Source organism: Sarcophilus harrisii, chromosome 1 (genome assembly GCF_902635505.1).
Source record: "Sarcophilus harrisii chromosome 1, mSarHar1.11, whole genome shotgun sequence".
Classification (NCBI taxonomy): Eukaryota; Metazoa; Chordata; class Mammalia; order Dasyuromorphia; family Dasyuridae; genus Sarcophilus; species Sarcophilus harrisii.
The window spans coordinates 595,572,159-595,598,712 of NC_045426.1; positions in this window are offsets into that span (position 1 = coordinate 595,572,159).

Sequence of the window (26,554 nt, forward strand, 5' to 3'; positions counted from 1 at the left end):
GACTTGCAAACAAAATGGATTTAAATGAAGCATAGCTGTGCAAAGTATGATATGTCTTACTCACTCCTCCTGAGTCTGGGCAGAGTAGATGTCAAGCTGATCTCATTCAGCAAGGGCTGGTTTTCTAATAGAAGGATTGACAGGATGTGAAACATACTCTGAAAGTAGATTAGATGAAGTTTTACTTGCTCAAGACAAGAAGAAAACTGAGGTTTATGAATTTTAGCTGAATATATATATATATATATATATATATATATATATAGTTACAGAAATAATTAAGGGAAGTGTTACACCATAAAGCCACATGTGTTAATTCCCAAGGCTTAGTTATGTCTACTATACCAATCAGCAGTGAAGTGAACCTCCTTGTTTTTGGTCTTCTATAACTTATGGACTGAAGACTACAATTTAGGACATTAAGATGTAGGTAAAGAAGAAATGATTTCAGACAGGGTCCAAATCTTCAGAGCTACTGGACTTATGAAACATCCTCCCTGCTTTCATAAACCCGTTAAAAGTAAAAATAAGCTGAGAATTATTCTTCATTTCTTCTCATTTTCCTTTCTGTCTCAGGAAAAATAATGATACATACAGTGAAGTTCGGGAGAAAACACTGTAATGTGAAAGCAAATTTTTATTTGTTAATTTTGACTTTGAGTAAGACATATCAGATTTTGCACAGCTATGACTCATTTAAATCCATTTCATTTGCAAGTCAAGACACCACTATACTGGTGTTATTGGTCTTTGAAAACAAAGAATTAACAATAACACTCTATTTCTTGACCTTATTCTGACAACAATTTTAGAGGATTTGAGGGAGGATCTACTTTTTTTATCATTTGCATTCACTAATCTAATCAATTTTATCTAAGCAATTAGTAATTTATATGCATATATATGTGTACACATACACACACATAAGAGATCTTGACTTTTTCTTTTTAATTTTTGAAAATATATAGGGATTTTTTTTCTGCTTCTCTTTTCTAACACTGCTTAGCAAACATTAAAAAAACAGCTGAGCTCCTTTCCTTCCAATTATGAATAAGGATATAGAGGAGGTCCGTTACCTAACAATATTCAGTAAAGTTGAAAAGACTGAAAGATCCCCAGGAGCAAACCTTTTAATTATGAAGTTGATGTTTTTAAATTTCTAGAAAACTTTCCCACCTTTTCTCTTTCACATTTTGTTTCCTGGCTTGACATCGACTGAAATAGCAATACAATGGAACTCATTTAGAAACACATACCTAACTGCTAGAAAGTCACTAGTAATTATTCCAACTCCTGCATATGTTTCCTGCCAACATTTGATGCCTTCTCACAAGAGGTTCACAAGTTACTCCACTTAGTTTAAAAAAGAGGTGGGGGGGAAGGAGATAGAGAGAATCTTTGTTAAGTTCATCTTAGGTCTGTAACTAAGCATAGAGCTGCATTAGCAAGAAATCTGAAAACTTTAACTGCAGTTATTCAAATAAAAATGTTCCCCTTTCTCTTCTCTTAGAGATAGGGACATCTGATAGCATCTTTATTCATCTTGTTTTATGCTACAAGATCATTTTCCCAATTTAAAATGGAAACCTGAGACTTCCAGTGATTTATCTTTATCAGTAGTTTGTTTAGAATTGTGATCCCATGGTATAAAGAGCTTTCAGTATAGAAACTCATTCTAACATTGTATATTATTCATTATTTTGTTCTTCAATTTATACTCAGAGATTTGCCAAGTAGGCTAAGTAATTTGTTGAAAGTCACAATCAAAAATTTCAAGGGAATTAAAGAAAATAATACCAATGAAGGTAGCCTAGCTGTGCCAGACCTAAAACTATATTAAAAAGCAGTGGTCACCAAAAAGATTCAGTATTGGCTAAGAAATTAGAATAATCTATCATTGGAATAGGTTAGGTTCACAAGAAAAATAGTCAATACCTAGACTAAGCTAGTCTTTGACAAACCTAAAGACTCCAGCTTTTGGGAAAAGAACTCAATATTTCACAAAAACTGCTGAGAAAATTGGAAATGAGTATGGCAGAAACTAGGCACTATCCCACACCTAACAAACACCATATACCAAGATAAGGTCAAAATGAGTATATGATTTAGACATCAAAAGTGATATTATAAGCAAATTAGAAGAACATAGGATAGTTTACCTCTCAGATCTGTGGAGAAGGAAGGAAGTTGTGATCAAAGAAGAACTAGAAATCATTACTGAACATCAAAAAGATAATTTTGATTATATTAACTTAAAAATGTTTGCATGAGGAAGATTAGAAAGAACACTATCAATTGGGAAGATTTTTTTTTTTACATTTAAGCTTTCTAATTAAAGCCTCATTTCTAAAACATAGAGAATTAACAAAAAAAAATATGGAGAACTGATTCAAATTTATAAGAATTTAAGCCATTCTCCAATTGATACATGGTCAAAGGATATGAACAGACAATTTTCAGATGAAAACCTTAAAACCATTTCTAGTCATATGAAAAGGTACTCTAAATCACTATTGAGCAGAGAAATGCAAATTAAGACAACTCTGAGATACTACTACACATCTCTTAGATAGGTTAAGATGACAGGGAAAAAATAATGACATATGTTGGAGGGGAAATGGGAAAACTAGGATACTAATATATTGTTGTTGGGATGTGAGTGGATCCAACCATTCTGGAGAGCAATTTGGAATTATGCCCAAAGGACTATCAAAATGTGCATACCATTTGATCCAGCAGTGCTTTTATTGGGCCTATATCCCAAAGATATATTTAATGAAAGAAAGAGACCCACATGTGCAAAAATGTTTGTGGCATCCCTTTTCATAGGGGCAAGAAAATGGAAAGTGAATGGATGCCTGTCAGTTGGAGAATGTCTGAATAAACTATGGTATATGAATGTTATGGAATATTATTGCTGTATTAGAAATGATCAGCTAGATGATTTTAGAAAGGCCTGGAGATACTTACATGAACTGATGCTAAGTGAAATGATAAAAAGCAGGAAATCATTGTACATGGAAACAGCAATATTATATGACAATCAATTCTGATGGATGTGACTCTTTCCAACAATGAGATGATTAATGCCAGTTCCAATGATCTTGTGATGAAGATTGCCATCTACAGCCAGAGAGAGGACTATGGGAACTGAATGTGTTTAACAACATATCATTCTCACTCTTTTTGTTCTTGTTCATTTGCTTTTTGTTTTCTTACTCATTTTCTTTCCTTTTTGATCTGATTTTTCTTATGCAGCAAGATAATTGTATAAATGTTTACCTATTTTGGATTTAACACATATTTTAACATGTATAATATATATTGGATTGCTTGCCATTTAGGAGAGGGTGTTTGGGGTAAGAGGGGGAAATTTGGAACACAAGGCTATACAAATTGAAAAATTACCTGTCCATGTGTTTTTTATTTTATTTTATTTTATTTTTAAATAGCCTTTTATTTACAGGTTATATGTATGGGTAACTTTACAGCATTGACAATTGCCAAACCTCTTGTTCAATTTTTCCCCTCCTTCCCCCCACTCCCTCCCCCAGATAGCAGGATGACCAGTAGATGTTAAATATATTAAAATATAAACTAGATACACAATAAGTATACAAAACCAAACCGTTATTTTGCTGTACAAAAAGAATCAGACTCTGAAATATTGTACAATTAGCCTGTGAAGGAAATCAAAAATGCAGGTGGGCAAAAATATAGGGATTGGGAATTCAATGTAATGGTTTTCCGTCATCTCCCAGAGTTCTTTCACTGGGTTCGCTGATTCAGTTCATTACTGCTCCATTGGAACTGATTTGGTTCATCTCATTGCTGAGATTTTCTTTCCTTTTTGATCTGCTGAGGATGGCCCTGTCCATCAGAATTGGTCATCATATAGTATTGTTGTTGAAGTATATAATGATCTCCTGGCCCTGCTCATTTCACTCAGCATCAGTTCATGTAAGTCTCTCCAGGCCTTTCTGAAATCATCCTGTTTGTCCATGTGTTTTGAAACTAAAAAGCTTTAATTAAAAGAAAAGTCATAGTATATATCAAAGATGAGAATTAAACCAAGGCTTTTCTGCCTCATAAGACTGTCATATCTATTATGACACATACTAGCATTCATAATTATTAGTATATGTCAGCTATATCCCATACATGCCTCACTTTCTAAAGAGTGAACGATGGGCATAATTTATTCTTTTCTTAATGATTAAAGGTCATTTTATTAGCATTTTATCTTTCTACAATGTAATACATAGTTTTATGTTTGCTTTTCAATTTTTCTATCAGTTTTTCAAAGATCACTTCTCATTTTAAAAACTGCAGAAGCTTCTAACAATGATTGTAATGTTCTTCTCTAAAATATAATGTTCTCTGGGAGCAGGTTTCTTGGGGGGCTTCTGGAGGCAGCTTTCCTTTCAGTTCAGTGTAATAATCACCTCAAATGCAGCCAGGAGTTAAAGTCCAGATCCTTTATTTTTTTCTTTCCAAGTATTGTCTCCTTCCTTGGGCCTGATTAGCTTTCTTAGATGCCTATCTCTCTCCTTGGTTCTGAGAGCTCTTGCCACTAGTCCTTTGTTTCTGCCAGCTTCAGCTTCTCTTCCTCCTAATGTCTCCAACCAGCCCAAAGGTGGAAGTTGGAATGAATCTGACTCCACCTTTGAGAATGGGATTGTGGGCTTCTGTCTTGTGAATCTCCTAGACTCAATACTGGTTGAAGCTCCTAGCTTATATATGCTCTCTTAAAGGTGTTAAAGGTATGAACTCTAGTAAGTACTAAGTTCATTAGTTAACTAGAGAACTATTAAGTATCATGCTAAATTAGATAATTATTGTCTCTATCAATTCCAGTGACTTAGCACCTTGTAATAATTCTAACATTTAATTTTGCTATTTAAAAACTGCTCTTGATCAAAAAATCAAAACAGAAGACATGATGCTATATCATTTTTTACTTAATTTTTAAACATAATTATTAATTTTAATGCCTTATACATAGTAGGAAATTAACAAATGTTGGTGAATTTTATTTTATAGAATGGAAATGACAGGCCTCCTGGGATAGAGTGACCATTTGATTTTTAAATTTATGAAAGACAATGGAAGGAAATGAATATAATTAGAAATATAACTATCTTTTGTCAAGATAGCTTTCAAAATGATCAATGTAAAAGTAGACTTGGCCCAATGGTTTGAAACTTTAAAAGCAGAATTTATTCAAAAATGTTTATAATAATGACTAAGCCTTTGAATCACATTGACTCACAACACTGGAATTTGGAGAGAATTTAGCAAAGGGAGCACCCCAATCTTTCCAATGTAGAATGCTCCCTCAGATCCCATCATCCTCTAAGCATCTCCTCTGTGGAAAATATCAAAGTGGGCAGCACAAAAAATGTCATCATGAAAAAATTAAGATATTCAGCCCCAAATGAACATCAGCACTTCTGAATTTTCACTAGTTTCTGGGTTTTCTTCTTAGTTGACAGCTATAACAAAAATTGGAAGTTTCAGCTGAACCCATCTTAATGGTAGGACCAAAGAGGTCTCTCTTTTCCTCTGCGTTTATTTTTCCTTCATCTCCCTAGGTTGACATTAAATTCCAAAGTAACTTTATGTGAAAATGCTGTATTTCCCAGAATTCACAAAGCCAAGAGCAATATCCAATAATTGATGTAAGTTTTTTATTCAGAGATTCTATTATAGCCTTCTTAATAAGGCTAAATAATCTCTTATTAATTGTCCAAACAAAAGATTGGAAAATAAGAGAAATAATGTAAAATAGAAAAGTAATGGCGTATGAAGGTGAACAAAGAAGAAAGTATCCAGGGAATAATAATAATAAAAAGATGTTTTCTGCTGTTAATATAGTTAATGTAACTACTCATGAGGTAGGTAAATTAGTTCAGCTGGTGAATCCACAAGATTCTTTGAGAAAAAAAAAAAAAAAACAGGAGGCAGAAGATGTTATACAAGTCACTTTGACTACTCTCTTCCCTCAGAAATAACCAGAGATCATGAATTCACCCAAACACCACAAATCATTCTGGAAAGGAGGCCCACTGTCCTTATTAGCAACATTGTCAAGCAAATGCCATCAACAGGAAAATAAGCAAAGAATACTAGAGAAGGTCAGGACTATCCAGATCACTAGTCTTTGTTTATATGCCAAATATCCATAGTCACCATCCTGGGAAACAACTCTTATAGAGAAAGGACCGTCTATTCCAACAACTGCCAACAAACTTCCACACACAAGGCAGATAAACCAGCCTACCTAAAAACAGCAAGGCACCCTGGAGAGGAGAGAGAACACAACCTGTTTTAGGAATATTGGGGAAGCACAATCACTTTATACTGAGACAGCTCAAGACTTAAACTCAAGAGGTTTGGAATAGTACTGTTTCCAGCCCAGGGCTTTCAGACATAATTTTGAGAAGGAACTTCTTTGGAGATAAAACCTGTCAAGAATGCTTACAGGTGCTATACTCATGTCTATTTTAAAACTAGAAAAAAATGTCATAAAAGTCCTTGGGACTATCAGCTAGCTTAACAATAGAAACTTGAATGATTTTGTCATTAAAAATGACATAAAAGAAGAAGCATTACCATCTGCCTCACCATATTACCATATGAACAATGGAATCTTACTATCTGGATTGTACTTCCTCCTTTAGAATATAAGCAAGTTACTTGAGAAATGTTTTACTTCTGTATTTTTATCCTAAGTGCTTAGGACAATGCTTCACAATACTGTGTAATAAATTTTTCATTCATTCATTTAAACATTTATTTATTGATTTAATCAGGAGATGGAATATCAAGGGTTATGGAGACCAAAGACTGTTAAGGTTTATAAGATTAGATCAGATAGAAAACCTCTGCAAAACAAGTTTGTCATTTACATTAGAGAGAAAATAAGATGAAAAAAAGGAGTGTACAAATTGGCTGGCACAGAAGAGAGGAAAATACCAACCAGGCTATGTTAAATTATATGGGTAGTGACCTGCACTATACTTTTATGGTCCAGTAATTGTTTATCTATATCTATACTTCCACCTAGAGTGTATCCATAAGGAAGATCCACTCAGAGAGTACCGATAGCATCACCTTGTGAGAGAAGCCATGCTATTCTGTGAGCAGCAGCAAAATTTATCAGAGATAGCCCAAGTTTTGTAGGCAAAGCCAGGCAGTTTTGTTTTGTTTTTTTTCATTTTTCCCTCTTTTTTTCTCTCAGTTTTTTCATAAGGCCAGGAGCCAGAAGAGCTATGTCTATCAGATACTTTGTATATACATTATTTCTGACTGTTTCTTGCTGACCAAAAGCAAGTTTCTAAACCTAGGCAAAATAACTAAGTAATAAAATGTAGATTCATTTTAAGGGTTCAAATGTCTGGGTGTCTGATTTCTAGATATATGAAGTGTTACTTTATTTGTTGAATTCACTTTATTTTGATTAAACTACAGACATTTCCAAACTGCAAAAAACGTCTGTAAATCCTATCTGCTAAGACAGAAGTATTAATTTTTCATAATAAATATATTCAACTAAGTCTGCTTTGTCCATTTCTATCATAGAGTCATGATTTGCAAGAAAAAAATTGCTCTAAAGGAGACACTTGATTCAGTTGCAGAATGCTACAAAATTTCAAACATGCAGACAGAATTGAAGTTCACCCTATCCTTCAGTGAGAGAAAACCTATTTCTTTTTTTTTAATTTTTAAAGCTTTTCATTTTCAAAACGTATGCATGGATAATTTTTCAAGTGACCCTTGTATAGCCTAGTGTTTCAGACTTTCCTCTTCTCCCTCACTCCCCAGATTCAAGAAATCCAAAATATGTTGTACATGTTAAAACATGTTAAATCCAATATGTGTAAAATATTTATAACATTCTCTTGCTGCACAAGGAAAATCAGATTAAAAAGGAAAGAAAATGAGTAAAAAAACAAAATACAAGCAAACAACAACAAAAAGAGTGAGAATGTTATGTTGGGAGCCACATTCAGTTCCTACAGTCCTCGCATACAGAAGGCTCTCTTTATCACAAGATCATTGGAACTGGCATCAATCATCTTGTAATGTTCTGGTTAGCTTTCTGGAGGTCTTGGGACCAACCTTCATTTTCAGCAGAGTAATCACCACAAGAATAGCCAGGGATAAAGTCCAAATTCTTTATTATCTCCTTCACAGTCTGTCTCCTTGCCTGGGCCTAACTAGCTTTCTAGAGGGCCTTCAAATGGGCCTCCTTCTCAGTATAGGAAATGTAGGATGATAGGCAAGCCACCATGATGGTGTGAGATGGAATGTCTCAAAATGCAGGAGGTAGGAGAGCCATCATGAGGCTGATCAAAGATGGAATCTATCTCACCGAATCCCAGAGCTTGAGCTTCAGCTTATACACTCTATTACAATTATTACATCATTACAGTATACTAAGTATACAGTAAGCTGAGTATAAACCAATCACTGGGGTTTACTTAACTAGAAAACTCACATGCTAAACTAGATAGCCAGTGTCTTATCAATTCCAGTATGTTAACACCTTGTTTAAATCAATCATACTGAGCCTTAAGTATATTTCTCCAAAGTTCCTGCCCTTTACATTTTCTCATTGTTGGAAAGAATCACATTCATCAGAATTGGTCTTCCTATAATGTTGATGCCATTTACAATGATCTCCTGGTTCTCTTCATTTCACTTAACTCCAGTTCATGTAAGTCTCCCCAAGCAACCCTAAAATCATCCTGCTGATCATTTCTTATAGAACAATAATATTCTATAACATTCATATACCATTATTTATTCAACCATTCTCCAACTGAAAGGCATCCACTCACTTTCCAATTTCTTACAACTATGAAAAATGATGCCACAAACATTCTTGAACATGTAGGTCTCTTTCCTTCCTTTAAAATTTCTTTTGAATATAGGCCAATAGAAACACTCCAAGGTCAAAGAGTTTGCACAGTTTGATAACATTTTGAACAATTTTATTTGCTCTCCAGAATGGTTGAATCTGTTCACAGTTCCAACAACAATGTATTCATCATTATCTTTTCTTGTCCTCTTAGCCAATCTGAGAGGGGTGTAGTGGTACTTCAGATTTGTAAGAAATTGCATTTCTCTGATCAATAGTGATATATAGTACCTTTTCATATGATTACAAATGGTTTCAATTCATCTGAAAATTGTCTGTTCATATCTTTGACCATTTATCAATTGGAGAATGGCTTGAAATCTTATATATTTGAGTCAACTCTCTATATGTTTTAGAAGAGAGGCCTTTATCAGAACCCTTAAATGTAATAATGTTTTCCCAATTTATTGCTTCCCTTCTAATCTTGTCTGCATTAATTTTGTTTGCACAAAAGCTTTTTAACTTCATATAGTCAAAATTATCTATTTGGTGTTCAATTATGAGTTCCAGTTCTTTTTTGTACATAAATCCTTCCTTCTCTATGGATCTGAGAGGTAAACTATCCCATATTCTAATTTGTTTATAATATCACTCTTTATATCTAAATCATATACCCATTTCAACCTTATCTTGATATATGGTGTTAGGTGTGAGTAAATGCTTAGTTTCTTCCATAGTAGTTTCCAATTTTCCCAGCAGGTTTTTTCAAATACTGACTTTTTAACCCAAAAACTGGGGATTTTCCATTTACCAAACTGATTGCTATAGTTATTGATTATTTTGTAATGTGAACCTAAACTATTCCACTGATCGACTACTCTATTTCATAGCTATTACCAAATGGGTTTGATGACTCTGCAGTGTAATATAGTTTTAAGTCTGACACACATAGGCCACCCTCATTTGCATTTTTTTCATTGATTCCCCTGATATTTTTGAACTTTTGTTCATCCAGATGAATTTCATTACTATTTTTTCTAGGTCTGCAAAATAATTTTTGGGAGTTTGATTTTATGCCACTAAATAAGTAGATTAATTTAGGTAGTATTGTCATTTTTATTATATTTACTCAGTCCACCATGAGCATTTGATATTTTTCCAACTGATTTTATTTAATTGTATTTGTGTGGAAAGTGTTTTATAGTTGTGTTCATACATTTCCTGACTTTCCTTGGCAAAGAGATTCCCAAATATTTTATACTATTGACAGTTATTTGGAATGGAATTTCTTTTGTATCTCTTTGTATCTCTTGCTGCTGGGCTTTGTGTGTGTGTATATATATATATATATATATATATATATATATATATATATATATAAATTGTGATGATTTATGTGCATATATTTTGTATCCTGCAATTTTGCTAAAGTTGTGAATTGTTTCTAGTAGTTTATTAGTTGATTCTCTAAGTATACCATCATATCATCTGCAAAGAGTAATAACTTGGCTTCCTCATTACTCACTTTAATTCCTTTAAATTTTTTTTTCTTTTCTTATTGCCAAAGCTAGCATTGCTTTCTTTCTATTTTTAAATAGCTTTTTATTTACAAGATATATGCATGGTTAATTTTTCAGCATTGACCCTTGCAAAACCTTTTGTTCCAATTTTTCCCCTTCTTCCCCCCACCTCCTCCAGATGGCAGGTCGACCAATACATGTTAAATATGTTAAAGTATATGTTAAATACAATATATGTATACATATCCATACAGTTATTTTGCTACACAAGAAGAATTGGAGTTTGAAATAATGTACAATTAACTTGTGAAGGAAATAAAAAATGCAAGCAGACAAAAACAGAGGGATTGGAAATGATATGTAGTGGTTCTTTCCCTGGGTGTAGCTGGTTCTATTTATTATTGAACAAATTGAACTGATTTGGTTCATCTCATTGTTGAAGAGAGTCACATCCATCAGAATTGATCATCATATAGTACTGTTGTTGAAGTATATAATGATCTCCTGGTCTTGCTCATTTCATTCAGCATCAGTTCATGTAAATTTCTCCAGGCCTTTCTGAAACCATCCTGCTGGTCATTTCTTACAGAAAAATAATATTCTATAATATTCATATAACACAATTTATTCAACCATTCTCCAATTCATGGGCATCCACTCAGTTTCCAGTTTCTAGCTACTACAAAGAGGGCTGCCAAAAGCATTTTTGAACATACATATCCCTTTCCCTTCTTTAAGATCTCTGTCAGATATAAGCCCAGTAGTAACACTGCTGGATCAAAGGGTATGCACAGTTTGATAATATTTTTGAGCATAGTTCCAAATTGCTTTCCAGAATGGCTGGATATATTCACAATTCTACCAACAATGTATCAGTGTTCCAGTTTTCCCACATCCCCTCCAACATTCAGCATTATCTTTTCTTGTCATCCTAGCCAATCTGAGAGGTATGTAGTGGTATCTCAGAGTTGTCTTAAATTGCATTTCTCTGATTATTAATGACTTGGAGCCACTTTTCATGTGGCTAGAAATAGTTTCAAGTTCTTCATCTGAAAATTGTCTGTTCATATCCTTTGACCATTTATCAATTGGAAAATGGCTTGATTTCTTATAAAGTTCATTCTCTATATATTTTGGAAATAAGGCTTTTATCAGAAGCTTTGACTTTAAAAAATGTTTTCTCAGTTTATTGCTCTCCTTCTAATCGTGTCTGCATTAGTTTTATTTGTACAAAATCTTTTTAATATGTAATCAAAATTTTCTATTTTGTGATCAATAATAATCTCTACTTCTTTGGTCACAAATTCCTTCTCCTCCACAGGTCTGAGAGGTAAACTATCCTATGTTCTTCTAATTTATTTATAATCCTCATTCTTTATGCCTAGATCATGAACCTATTTTTGATCTTATCTTGGTGTATGGCATTAAGTGTGGGTCAATGCCTAGTTTCTGTCATACTAAGTTCCAATTTTCCCAGAAGTTTTTGTCAAACAGTGAATTCTTATCCTAAAATCTGGGGTCTTTGGGTTTTTCAAACACTAGATCATTAAAGTTATTGACTATTTTGTCCTGTGAACCTAACTGATCAACTGGTCTATTTCTTAGCCAATACCAAATGGTTTTGGTAACCACTGCTTTATAATATAGTTTTAGATCTTGTACAGCCAGGCCACCTTCATGTGATTTTTTTTCTATCAGTTCCCTTTAAAGTCTTGACCTTTTGTTCTTCCAGATGAATTTTGTTGTTATTTTTTCTAGGTCATTAAAATATTTTTTGCGGGGGGGAGTCTGAATGGTATAGCACTAAATAAATTGATTAGTTTAGATAGTATTGTCATCTTTATTATATTCGCTCCACCTATCCAAGAGTACGTAATATTTTTTGCAGTTGGTCAGATCTGATTTTATTTATGTGGAAAGTGTTGTGTAGTTTTTCCCATATAGTTCCTGACTTTCCCTTGGCAGACAGATTCCCAAATATTTCATACTATTGACAGTTACTTTAAATGAATTTTCTCTTTGTAACTTTGTTGGAGTTTCTTAGTGATATATTAGAATACTGATGACTTATGTGGGTTTATTTTGTATCCTGCAACTTTGCTGAAATTGTGGATTATTTCTAACAGCTTTTTAGTAAAATCTCTGGGGCTCTCTAAGTATACTATGATATCATCTGTAAAGAGTGATAATTTGGTTTCCTCATTACCTAATTCCTTTAATCTCTTTCTTAACTCTTATTGTTGAAACTAGAATTTCTAAATACAATATTGAATAGTAATGATGATAGTGGACAACCTTGTTTCATTCCTGATCTTACTGCGAATGGCTCCAGTTTATCACCATGCTTGGGGATGCTTACTGATGGTTTTAAATAGATGCTACTGATTATTTAAAGGTAAAAATCCATTTATTCCTATATTCTCAAATGTTTTTAATAGGAATGGATGTTAGATTTTATCAAATGTTTTTTTCTGTATCTATTGAGATGACCATATGGTTTTTGTTAATTTGGTTATTAATATAGTCAATTATGTTAATAATTTTCCTAATATTGAACCAGCCCTGTATTTCTGGTATAAATCCTATTTGGTTGTGATGTATTATCCTGGGTATAATTTTCTGTAATCTTTTTGCTAATATTTTATTTAAGATTTTTTTCATCAATATTCATTAGGAAGATTGGTCTATAATTTTCTTTCTCTGTTTTCAACCTACTTGGTTTAGGTATCAGTACTATGTCTGTGTCACAAAAGGAATTTGGTAGGACTCCTTCATTCCTTATTTTTTCAAATAGTTTATATATTATTGGAGTTAATTGTTCTTTAAATGTTTGGTAGAATTCACATGTAAATTCATCTGACCTTGGAGATTTTTTTAGGGAGTTAATTAATAATTTGTTATATTTCTTTTTCTAAAATGGGATTATTTAAGTAAAAATGGGACTATTTAAGTAATTTTTTTCTTCTTCTATTAATCTAGGTAATCTATATTTTTGTAGCTATTCCTCCATTTCACTTAGGTTCTTAAATTTATTGGTATAAAGTTGGACAAAATAACTTGTAATTATTGTTCTAATTTCTTGAGGCCTGCTTTTAATGAAAAGGCGGGACCACTGCTTTAATTTGCCCTGGAGCAGTTCTGCTGATTGACTTCTGGTGCTGGATAATCATAGCTAGGTCTCATGTTCTTCCGGGGCTCAGTGGTTTACAATTTGCATTTTGTAGCAAATCTGCCAAACCACCTGCTTGCAACCAGGACAGAGTAGCCTAAGAAACTCACAGAAGATTCTTAGGTGCATGGAAGCTGCAACACTCTGACTCCCTGCTCCACTTCCTTGCCCTGGTCTCCCTGTGTTGCGGTCTGGGCTTTGCAGACTGTCCCCCCCGTTTTTTTAAAACACACCTCTTCTGAAGTTTTCCATGGTATCTTCTTCTGGATATGTGTTGTACTCCAAATATTTCTGAGTTCGTTGGCTTCAAAATCAGCTTAGAGGCTTAATCTACTGTTGCTTTGAGAAAAGGTCAGAGGAGTTCACAGAAAGTTGTGTCTGTATTCCACCATCTTGGTTCTGTCCCTTTGACTCAAAGCCCATTATTTTGTAACATGACTACTATATGTCTGAATAGGTCCAATAGGAAGAAAGTTTTCAGTTAAAACCTGAATTTTCTTCTCAATTTTTATCTGTTTCTACTAATTGCCTTCCAGGGCCAAATAGCCATATCTTTCTTCCACATGATAATCTTTTAACCTCCTGACAATAGCAGCCATGCCTCAAGCCCCAAATTTTCTCTTCTTGAGAGAAAATCTTCTCAAATCTTTCAACCTATTATAATTAAGCATTATCTGAAGTAATCCAGACCTTTCATGTCAAAGGTAACTCTAATAGACTCATTTTATATATATATAAAATCAACTTTCTTTCATGGCAAACATTAATATAATGTTTGCCATGAAAGAAAGTTGATTATGTTACTGCAATGTGCTAAACTGAATTTCTTTTAACCTATAGAAAAGCTAGTTGAAGTCTGCCTTGCAGTATCTGTTGAGAGTGATCAAGTTTAATTTGACTTAAAATGCTGTTTGGGAAAAAAAAAATTGGATACTGAAGAAATAATTATCAGGACCATTAAACTATCTGTCATAAAGAACAAGTGATCACAGCTCCAGAAAGGATGGCTGTTAAAAACATCTGAAAATCAGTTATAATGAAGCAGTATAAACTTCTGACAGATTTCAGAAGAATGGATAAGGGTTCAGGAAAGTGTGATAAATTGTCTAAGTGATAAGTTGGCTGGAAATCATACTGTATTGGCTGAAGACTTTAAGATGGATTACATAACAGAGTGGATGATTTTATTCTCACCAAAAAAAAATGGAAAAAAAACCATTTATGAACAAAAACATCACATTCATCAGAATAATGTAAAGACATATTGGGTGGAGGTTTCAAGAATGAAAAAGAATCATTATAATAATGATTTTTAAGATAAATGTAAACATGGAACTAGAATAGGGCCTCTAAGATTTGTTGTCTCCATCTGAAAGATGTTTTTCTCTTTACTCTCATTTCCTTTTCTCTATATATTTCTTGGTTTTTTGTTTTTTTGTTTGTTTTTTGTTTGTTTTCTTTCCCAAAGTTTCACAGTGGAGGGTGCTGTACTTAGAATAATGAAGGCAAGAGTTCAAATTATGCTTCAGGAACTTAACTCTTATGTGACCTGGGTAAGTCACAAATTCTCACTCTTAATTCCCATAACTGAAAAATAGAGCTATAAAATAGGGATAATGATAACACTCACTTTACAGACTTGTTATAAAGATCAAATGTAACAAAATACACGCAACATTTTTGCAAATCTTAAAGCACTATAAATGCTTATTATTATTTCCTCTATCATAGCAACTTCTAACCTGTAATTCATATATATGTATATGTATATGTAGGTGGTGGAAGATGAGGGGGTGAGTGATGTGTAAATGAAAATGTGTGTGGGAGGGTTTTGATTGTAGTTATTTAGTCAATTAGTAATCCTGAGTCTTTGTGAAATTTCCTTTGCAAAGATATTGGAGTGTTTGTTTTGCTTTGTTTTGTCTTTTCACTTCCTTTTCTAACTCATTTTTCATATGAGATAAGTGAAGCAAACAAGGTTAAGTGACTTTCCCAGAGTTAAATAGCTAGTAAATACCTGAAGCCAATTTTGAATTCAGGTCCTCCTGAATCTAGGTCTGGCACTATCCATTCTGCCATTGGCTGCTACATATGCGTGTATCTGTGTGTGTGTGTGTGTGTGTGTGTGTGTGTGTATGTGTGTGTGTGTGTATTTGTATGAGTAGCTAGGTGGTACAATAAAGTAATGGGCCTGGAGTCTGGAAGAGGAGTCATCTGTAATTTAAATTTGATCTTCAGTACCTACCAGTTGGTTTATCCTGGCAAGTCACTTCACCCTCTTTGTCCTATTTAATAAATTCTGTTTTACATTACCTTTCTTGGAAATAGAATTCCATACCCTAAGGATCTCTAACAATTACTGTCTGATCTGACAACATATCCTTAGGATTTCTGAGCCTTTTCAATCTGGCCTGCAAGTGAGCTGTTTTGTATAGAAGAGTGAGCTTTTAGGGAGCAAGAATTTTCATTTTATTTTGTTTTATTCCCCACACTTTGCACAGTCCTTGGCACATAGCATCACTTAATATGCAATTTATTCATTCATTAATTCCTTCCATGCTTCATTCATTAATACTACAAGATTAATTTCATCTCTTTAGTAATGCTTTCTAACTATGGGTCTCTAGCTCTTATTTCTTTATTCATGTCTTAGCCATCTTTTCTTACTTGGGATTAAAATATAAAAGTCATTAAAGTAAGACAATAAATGCAGAAATAGAGGATTAGATTCTATGATTAGTATGGCCCTTTGAAAATTAATCACTGTGCTACACAGACTAACCAGCCATATACTGTGTTGTAAACAAAAAAAGATAACCAAAATAAGATTATCTCAGACCAATGAACCATTAGTGCTATGATCTGAAGGATAGCCTGTGCATTTTCAATTACATGCTAGGCATTCAAACTAAAAAGTCCCACTTCCATCTTCATCTCATTTTTTCTAAAATTAACACATCTTATAGAAATAGTGTATTGTACTGAAAAGAACATATGGATCCAAAATCCAGGTTTTTATCTTAGTTCTATCATAACTATAATTGTAACAATTTATAGTCTTTATATGTTCTTATTTATGAAACAAGAATGTTGGATTGGGTGATCTCTAATACCTGTTACATCCCATGGAACCTATGTCTTGGTAATAGAGAAATGACTCTTCTTGGAAATGTCACTTTAATAGAACCTGAGGAAAAAGTTCCTCTGACAGAATCTATGTCTTACCTCTAAAAGTAGCAAGAGAGTCACAGTTCCCAAAACCATTACAAAAACACAAATCAAACTTGTATTTCAGGCTATTTCTTTTGCAAGGCTGGCAATCTGGCACTAAGTAAATATATTAGCAAAGGCTGACAGAAACAGAGAGATAAAAAATGTAAACATACAAACAGATGTGTTAACTCTGGCACCTGGGGTACATAATGAAAATCACACCTAAATATTTCCTAAATAAACATTTTAAGACAAATTAAATCATATGTAAAATGGTGGTAGGAGTAATCAAAGGAGATAGGACACAAAATACCATTGAGGGCATGACCCTTGGACACAGTCCTGTGGAGAAAAAAACAGAAATTCTGTTTGGAAGAACTATACTTAGGGAGAGAAATGATCTGGGGAGAAGCTCACCTGCGTTGTAACCACTGGGGAAAGAGAAAAGCATCTGTTAGCTTGCTATTTTGAATAATTGTTCTTGGCAACCAGTTACTGAGCTCTGCTATTTCTACCTGCTAAAGGAAGTGCAGTTACACCAGCAAAGCGAGAGGAGTAGGAGGAAGCTGTGGTTCTTAAAAAAAACAAAAAACATAGTACTTAATGCCCAGAGAACATATGGCATGATCCCAGATAAAATAGGAACAAACAAGGACACTCAATACCACTAGAAGTGTACAGGGCCTGACCCTAACACAAAGTTCCAATCTGGGAAGTGAACTTAGAAGAAAAATTCTTTTTAAAAACATGAGTTATTTTGGTGCTTGAGATTCCCAAGACATAAACCAAAACAGTAGAATAATTTAAAAATATCTAAAAGTTTGGCTACAAGATAAATCATAAATCTGATAAGAAACAAAACAAAATTTAAAAAAACATACACTTGAGGTATATTTTTAATGAAGAGATACATGAATGAATTGGGTGGAAATGAACACTTTGGAGAAAGAAAAATGAATAACAGCACAAAAGGGACAAACCCTTAGCCCAGTAATAAACTAGAACTGACTAGAAGAGTTTAAGTATCATCAGCACTCTTGAGTTTTCCCATCCTGTGAATCTGTCCTAATACAAAGTAGCAATACTCCAAACAACTGCTACACTGTCAATGCAACTACTTCTATGTCTCTTACCTTCTTCCCAGAGATCTTTCTGGAATGAAGATGACATGACTCTGACTAGTTTGAGATCATTAGTCATTGTGAAGGAGTTTCTATTTTTTGAGGGGAGGAGGGGCAGAATTAGAGAGAGAAAGCTGCAGGGAGAGGGAGTCTTAATGTACCTCAGCTACTGCTTTTCTGCTCAGAAGTGCACTGCTTTAGTCCAGGCCTGACCACTATAATGCTAAAAAATCTTTTACTTCTAAAATTCTATGGTTCTATGCTCTTTTTCCTCAAAATTCATTAATTCTCTTGAATTTCCTTTTTCTACTAATGTCATTAACCCAGTGGTATATTGGAATGAGTCCTTGACACTAGAGAGATCCGACTGTTAAATTCTTATTGTATTTTCACATTAGAAATTAGAAAATGTTACAAAGCAGAACTTGATTTATTATTTTGCTGATTGTCTAGACTTAAGTAGATGATGGAGAAAATGTTAAAACTATAGATTTAATTTTAAAGTGTGTTTAACATATTTTGTTATTATTAATCATTTATCAGTATAATACTGGCTACCACCATTATCCCAGTCACCCAGGCTTTAGGCTTTATTTTATCTTTCTCAATTATAATCATCTTCCCTCATCAGACTACTTCAATCATTTACCAAACATTGATGACCCTTAGACCAGTGCTTTTAGCTCTTTGGTCCTGTTTTCATCCACAAAGTCGTTTAGAGTTTCGGCCTGGAGCCAGTTCAAATCTAAGTTAAAACTCTTGCTTCAGACATTTATTAGCTTTTTGTGAACTTGAATGAGTTAAGTTAATTTTGTTTGCCTCAGTTTTCTCATCTGTAAAATTAGCTAAAGAAGGATATGGCAAATCACTGTAGTATCTTTGCCAAGAAAATCCCAAATGTGGTAATGAAGAGTCAAACAACTGAAAAAACAGTTTTCAGCAACAACAGTGGACAAAATGAAAGTGGTACACTTGAATCTCTCTAAGATTCATTTCAGTTCTGAAGTTTGTGATCCTGACATTTTAAGCTTCTTGAGGATGACTATGTCATATTTCATCTCTATTCTCAAATTCTCACACAGTACTTTGTCATACTAGACATTTTGATCTGAAATGAAAAAACATAGATTTGGTTCATAAGAAAGATTATAATGTAATTGTAATATTTATGATAAAATAAAATAAATAGAATTTTGTGCTATTTTATTTATTATTGATATTCTCCAGGAAAGGAAATATCCATGCTAACATTCAATAAAAATATGAAAAGAAATCAAACTATATTAACCTTTAAATTTTGAGCAAAAATAATTGTCTTGTCACAGACAATTTTCTAATGGAAATATATTTGCTATTTTAGGGAATGGGAGATGATTAGGGCATTTTAAAACCAAATTGTATTTTTAAGTATGTTTTATAAATTTCTTGGTAAACATGTTTTGATGTATACTTACTTAAAAGACTTAGAAAACTAGCATTATTTTAATATATCTGTCCTTTAAATATAATTATTTTAGGATATATTACTGCGAAGATTTTCACAATTCCTTGAAAATTTTGGGGCTAATCTAAACGAGACAAGAGTTTCTAAAAATGGTTATTCATCAGAGTTGGCCTTGACCCCATACAAATATAAGAACAAACACAAGGAGGGTTTAACATTATGAATTATTTATCTTACTTTTCATATAGTCTCAACTCAGCAAATATAAATAACTTTTTAAATAATAGCTAATGATAGGGAAAGTAGTTGGTGTAGTGGATAGAGAACCAGCCCTGAAATCAGGAGAACCTGAGTTCAAATCTAGATTCAGGATCTTAACACTTCCTGCTGTGGGATCCTGGGCAAATCACTTAATCCCAACTGACTCAGCAAAAGATAAATAAATAAATAGAAAGTTTAAAATGATAGCTAGCAATACCTAGCATTTATATAATGGTTTGTTTTATAAATATTATTACATTTTATCCTCACAACAACCTTGGGATATAGGTACTAATTATACCCTTTTTACAGAAAGATTTTGCAAGAAAGAGATTAAATAATTTTAGAAAGCTAGTTGAGTTCTGATATTTGAATCTGATTTCAGGTCTTCTGATGTATCACTTAGATGATTCTCATATCATCTGTAATGTACCTTTTAATAGGCATATTCCAGGGGTAATCAGATGTTCAATAAGGGATTTTGTTGTTATGGGCCAAAACTCTGAACTTGAAACAAAATATTGTTACAAGGTGCTAAGTCAGTGGAATTGATAGAGACAATGGTTATCTAGTTTATCATGGTTCAGTATAATTGATTTAATTTTACAACAAATAATGGTTGCCTAGTGATATAATGATTGGTTTATATTCAGTGTAGAGCATATAAATAGGGACTGAGAGCCACAGAGGAGAAGTTCACAGAGGCAGAGGCAGAGAAGACAAAGGACTGGAGTCAGGAGCTTAAGCTCTCAAAACCAAGGGGAGAAATTCAATTTGATCTTTAATCTTCTTGGTGGCTAGCCTGGCCTCCTGCACTTCCCGCCTTTAAACCAAGGCCAGACTGAAAAGCTCTCCAGAAAGCTGCCCAGTATCAAGCAAAGAGATAATAAAGAATTTGGACTTATCCCCGGATACTCTTGTGGTGATTACTGAACTGAAATGAAGGCTCCTTCCAGAGACCCCAAGAAAACCTAACCAAAGAATATTACATTTTGTAATCAATAAAAGGAAGACATAAGTCAGGAAAGAGAGTAGGTAAGGTTGAAAGGAGAAAAAAAAAGACAGATACCACTCTCAGATGAATAAAGATTACAGCTCAAACATGTTGAAGGAACTAGGTCTGGTTTGATACATATCAATAAATTGTTTTCTAGAGATCCCTCTTTCACTTATAATGATCTTGACTCTATTGAGACCAAGTCCTTTAACACTGATATACTGAAAAATTCTGTGTGCCCTACCCCATACATATACACTTACATGTGCATGCATATGCACATTTTTGAGTAATTTTTCAATTATATTTTATTATGACCATATTTGGGGTTTTCATGTCAAAGATATGACATTTCCTTCTCCAAGTCATTTTACAAATGAGGAAATGAAGCAAACAGAGTTAAATGATTTGCCCAAAGTCACACCTTGAGCAAGTATCTTAGTTCAGATTTGAACTCAGGAAGAGAAGTCTTCTCTGACTCCAGGTCCAGGACTTCATGCATTGTACCACTTAGATGCTTCATATATGCAAATACATATTTATGAATATTTGATTTTTGTCATACTAATTTTAAAAAAAATTAATATAGGAAACTAGGCCTATCTGGATTTAAGGGGAAAAAAATGACCTTCCCTTACATACCAGACTCTCAATCACCACTTGGCAGTTTTTCCTACACAATATCTGTTACATAGTGTTATTTGCTAGAACAGTGCTTTGGAAGGGCAGATAGCCTTTCCATGTTTTATTTAGAACAGTAAAGAACTACAGAGTTTCTTAAGAGATTTGATCAATGCTCCCTTGCCAAGAACAGAGCTAAAATAGCTTCCTGATTTTGCTAACACTTATCAGACTCTATGCATATTCCATCATTTTTACAAGGGTAAAAGGAAAGAAAATGGAGGAAGACATGAATTGTGATTGATAAAGATCTTTTTAATTGGATTGCATAGAACTGAGTATACTTAACCAGAAGCCCAAAGTCCCAGCCTATATTCCCAGATCTACACTTCTCTAATAAAGGGGCTCAGGGCAAAGCATTTCATTTCTCCGGACTGCATTTTCTTCATCTGTCAAATAAGGTTGAATTAGACCATCTTTGTGTTTTCTTATTACTTTGAAATGGTATAATTCCAATCTGTAGCAAGAGGAATAAAGTAGTTCTTTGAACAAGCTGCATTTAGTTTTTTTTCCCCTTTTGCTATACATTTGTCCAATTAGTAAAAATCAATGAAATGTTGAGACATAATATGACTGAATTTCAACAAGTTTTTGTGTAATGAAAAATAAGCTCAGATTAAAAAAAAACAAAACTGGGTTCAAATATTGAATTCTTCCCATCAATATGTTATCATAGGTAAATTATTCAATCTTAGTATTTCTATTTCAAAAGTAAGTATTGAATTACCTCTCTCTCATAACAGTCATAGAAAGAAATTTATAAAGCTTACAGCTCAATATATATGCAGGCTATTATTATTTCTTACTAAATGTGTTGTATGCTAATTTATTGTTCCCCAGCTCCTGTCAATGTTTTTGCACAAATTTATCCTTTATAATAGGAAAAACCTAGGCATTGCTAGAATGGTTTTTAGTGTCTTCCTCACTCTTGCCCCTAATAACAAGAAAAAAATGTAATCACAAAACCCGCAAAGACTTTCTTTTCTAATCCCCACTCCTCACTCCTCTCTCCTGAGACTGAGAGGAAAGTCAATCTTTGTCAGCCTAACACACTATATATTGACATACAGACTATATCTAGGTATAAAAAGAACTTTCAGATTCTATATTAAAATTCTCTCTTTTTTTTTCATAATGAGGCATTGAGGTTTTTGTTTGTTTGGTTTTTGTTTTTAAATAAATGAAAGTTGCCTCAGTGTTGTCCCTAGTTTTACAAAAGTTAATGATAAAGAAAAAAAGATATAAATCCCAGTTGTTATATTATGAAACATTACAGTGCTTTTGATATTCCAGCATCATCTTCCATTTCCTATCTCCTAACTTTGTCTTCTCTACTTCCCTGATTCATTTTAATTTCTCACCCCTCATAGGTACCTTCCACACTCTCATGTTTTCACTAAGATCAGCAAAAACTTCCAAGTACTCAAGAGCTTTATTAAGGATATTTCTACTCTTTCAATTCTCAGAGTGGGATGCAAGATAGAGTGATGGACCCAAGATAGAAGACAGAAATGCCACATAAATATTTGTTGAATAAGAAATAGATTCTTTTGTTATCGTTTTTTTTTTTGTTTTTTGTTTTTTTTTTTTGTATTTTAGGACTTGGTCTCTCTGCAAGCAATGTCTAATAATGATGACCAGTTTACTTAGAGCCAACTAGTTCTAGGTAAGTTAAGATGCAGCTATAGGCACCAGCAAGCAAAGAAGCAAAATAACCTTACTAGAAATGGAAATATCAAAGTAAATGATGTTTGTCTTTGATAATACCTTTCTTTCTTGCTAATGGCCTTGTGTCATATGTAAGGGAAAAGGAGAGAAAATAAAGCTATGATTTTATTGTCATAGGGTGCCTTTAGAGGAAAACTTTTCAAAAATCACAAAGAAAAAAATTGAGCTTACATATCTCAATCAGTCAAAATACCAAATAATGCCTAAAGTCAGTATAATGTGAATTCAAATCTGGTCTCAGGCACTTAACACTTTCCTGGTTGTGTGACCCTGGACAAGTCTCTTAACCCTAATTGCCTCAGAAAAAAAAAAAAGATCAAGTAATGTTAATGGTAACTCTATTGAATAATAAAATTAAGTCTAGATTTAAAAGGGCTCTCCTAATTAATATTATTAATGTTATTAATATTTCTCAATATTATCTATGATTGAATTATGTAAGTATTCTCTCCAATTACATAGGAAATAAATCCACCAGTATGAGAATCCCATCCATATTCTTCCACAAATATGTGGAAGCCCTTCTTCACATTCTCATAAAAAAGCTGCTAGTGGATCTCACCCTCACTGTGTGAAGTTAACTATTTTTGTTTGTTTGTTTATAAACTTCTTTGGTAACATCTATTTTGTTGCTTCATGTTCTCAATCCTATACTTGAAATCTATTATATCCTACTTAATCACCCTTATGTGATTTATTAGAAGCTCAAGAAACAAAACCAAAACAAGTTCTTTTTAACAAAAGAAATGAAATGAGAAATAAAATATGGGAAGGTTTTTTTTTAATATAATAAGTAGGCCCTTCCAATAAACAATGACTACAACAATGTCAATGAAGAAAATCAGATTTCTTTTAAGGAATTTTTTTAAAAGAACATCAGATATACTGAAAAAAAAACTAACAGTACCAGACAACAGACAATGAAACATATTTTCATCTTCTTACAAGAAATAAGGAGAACTATCACAGTGTTATGTACAATTTCAGATATAATTTATTTATTGTTTTTGCTTAGATATTTTTCTTTGTTTATGTTACTGGTGGTTCTGGGAGTGGTTATGGGGAAGGTTCAGTTTTGATGACAGATGAGCACTTTGAGAAATAACTATGAGATAAAAACAAAATTATCAATAAAACTTACTTGAAAAGAAAAAAAGGATATTAATTTTCAAGATTAAAGACTTTAATTTACCCTCATACTTCTCTATTAAACTCCTCTTCTTCTGTCCTCTCCTTTTCTTTCTTACATTAAAGCAACCCAATGACTTTCTATATTTACATGACAATCTATATTTAAAGAAGCAGCTGTGCTATATTTTATGTCAATATCTCCCATGAAATAACTATGAGACCGTCAGAAAACCTTAGCCTCTCAATGTGTGCACCAGGTGGCTGCTGTTCTATTAAACAAACAAGATTTTAAAAATACTTAGTATGAATTGAGATTGCTTCCCTGAGAATTAATGATAGCAGTTGCATAAGGAGTGAGACACATCCCTAGATTTAATACATTGTTTGTAGCAGTTATTCTTTAAAAGCTTACACTCTATAAAATCATGAGCCTCATGCTAGAACATGCAAATTTCCAAAGATTATGGCATTGCTTCTGCATTGTGTCTAATTCATCATTCTACCATCTGTTTAAACATGGGATTTATCACTGGTTGCTGGCTTGGAGTAAGTAATATTTAAAACCTCTATTCAGTTTGAACATTGATCTGCAAAGTTGTGTCCATCGAGCCTCTGCAGGGCTTCCATGACTCAGCGAGAACCAAGCCTAATACCCATTCAAAAGCCAAATGACATTCTACACAGCTGTGGTAGAATGATGCTTTGGTGCTTTGGGGCATCCTTCTTCCAAATAAAATATTGCAGAAAGAACAAAGACCTATCTAATGTCATATTCATTACATAACATTATCAAAAATATGCACAGGTTCCTTTTTAAAAGTATTCTTGATTAGATTACTTACCATAAGCTAAATTTCTTTCATTGCAAACCAAAGATTAGTCTGCATGTATGCTGATTATAATATCTGATTGATGGTTAGTAATAATTGCTTTTATTCTTTCCCATAATTATAGTGGAGATAATTCTTTTTGCATTTTCCTATACTGTTCAATATTTTTAAATATAGTGCTTTTTGACTTTTGGTATGGAAATATAAGAGAGTTTTCTATCTGCAATGAAGCCTCCTATGGAAGCTGCTTACTTTGTCATTTCAAGAGAAAATATTCTCAATTTCAACATTATCCCAATTGAACATGCTTGGTGAGTTAGTCAAGATATAAAATGGTAGACTTCTTCAGGAAGGATAGGAGGAATTAAACAGGTGGTACTTGAGTTTATAAGTAAGGAGTTAATGAAATTCATAAAGGGAAGATAATCCTTTTCCTTGACATATTAAAGCTTATTATAATGGGACATAATATTGAAGATGACTTGTGAACAATGAGTTATGTCAGAGAGAACTAAGAAAAAAGTAAATTGTGCCAAAAAGTTAGAGCTTCTGAGCACCAATAGGAATTGAATATGCAAGAGGAAATGGATATACAGAAGAAAGAAAATGAGATGAGTGTATCATCTTAGATATACTATGCAATAGCTGGTAAGAAAACTTGCTTTCAGCCCTCTTTGTATTGGCCAGAAACTGGAAACTCAGTGGATGTCCATCAATTGGAGAATGGCTGAATAAATTGTGGTACATGAATATTATGGAATATTATTTTCAGTAAGAAATGACCAACAGGCTGATTTCAGAAAGGCCTGGAGAGACTTACATGAACTGATGCTGAGTGAAATGAGCAGGGCCAGGAGATCATTATATACTTCAACAACAATACTATATGATGACCAATTCTAATGGACAGGGCCATCCTCAGCAATGAGATGAACCAAATCAGTTCCAATGGAGCAGTAATGAACTGAACCAGCGAACCCAGTGAAAGAACTCTGGGAGATGACGGAAAACCATTATATTGAATTCCCAATCCCTATATTTTTGCCCAACAGCATTTTTGATTTTCTTCACAGGCTAATTGTACAATATTTCAGAGTCTGATTCTTTTTGTACAGCAAAATAACAGTTTGGTCATGTATACTTATTATGTATCTAATTTATATTTTAATATATTTAACATCTACTAGTCATCCTGCCATCTGGGGGAGGGGATAGGAGGAAGGAGAGAAAAAATTGGAACAAGAGGTTTGGCAATTGTCAATGCTGTAAAGTTGCCCATACATATAACCTGTAAATAAAAGGCTATTAAAATTAAAAATAAAAAACACCCAGTTCTGAGAGGGGAAAGTTGAGGTCCCCCATTATTGTAGTTTTGCTATCTTTTTTCACCATAATTCATTAAGCTTTTCCTTTATAAATTTGAATGCTATAACGTTTGGTATAGATAATTTCCTTGTTTATCTCTTTTAATTGAATTGAATACCCCTACTTTTTTTGCACAAGTTTAAACATAATAAATTCTATTCTAATCCTTTAAAAAAAAAAGAAAACTTGCTTTCTATAATTTTTCAATTATTTTCTGTTTTCCAAGTT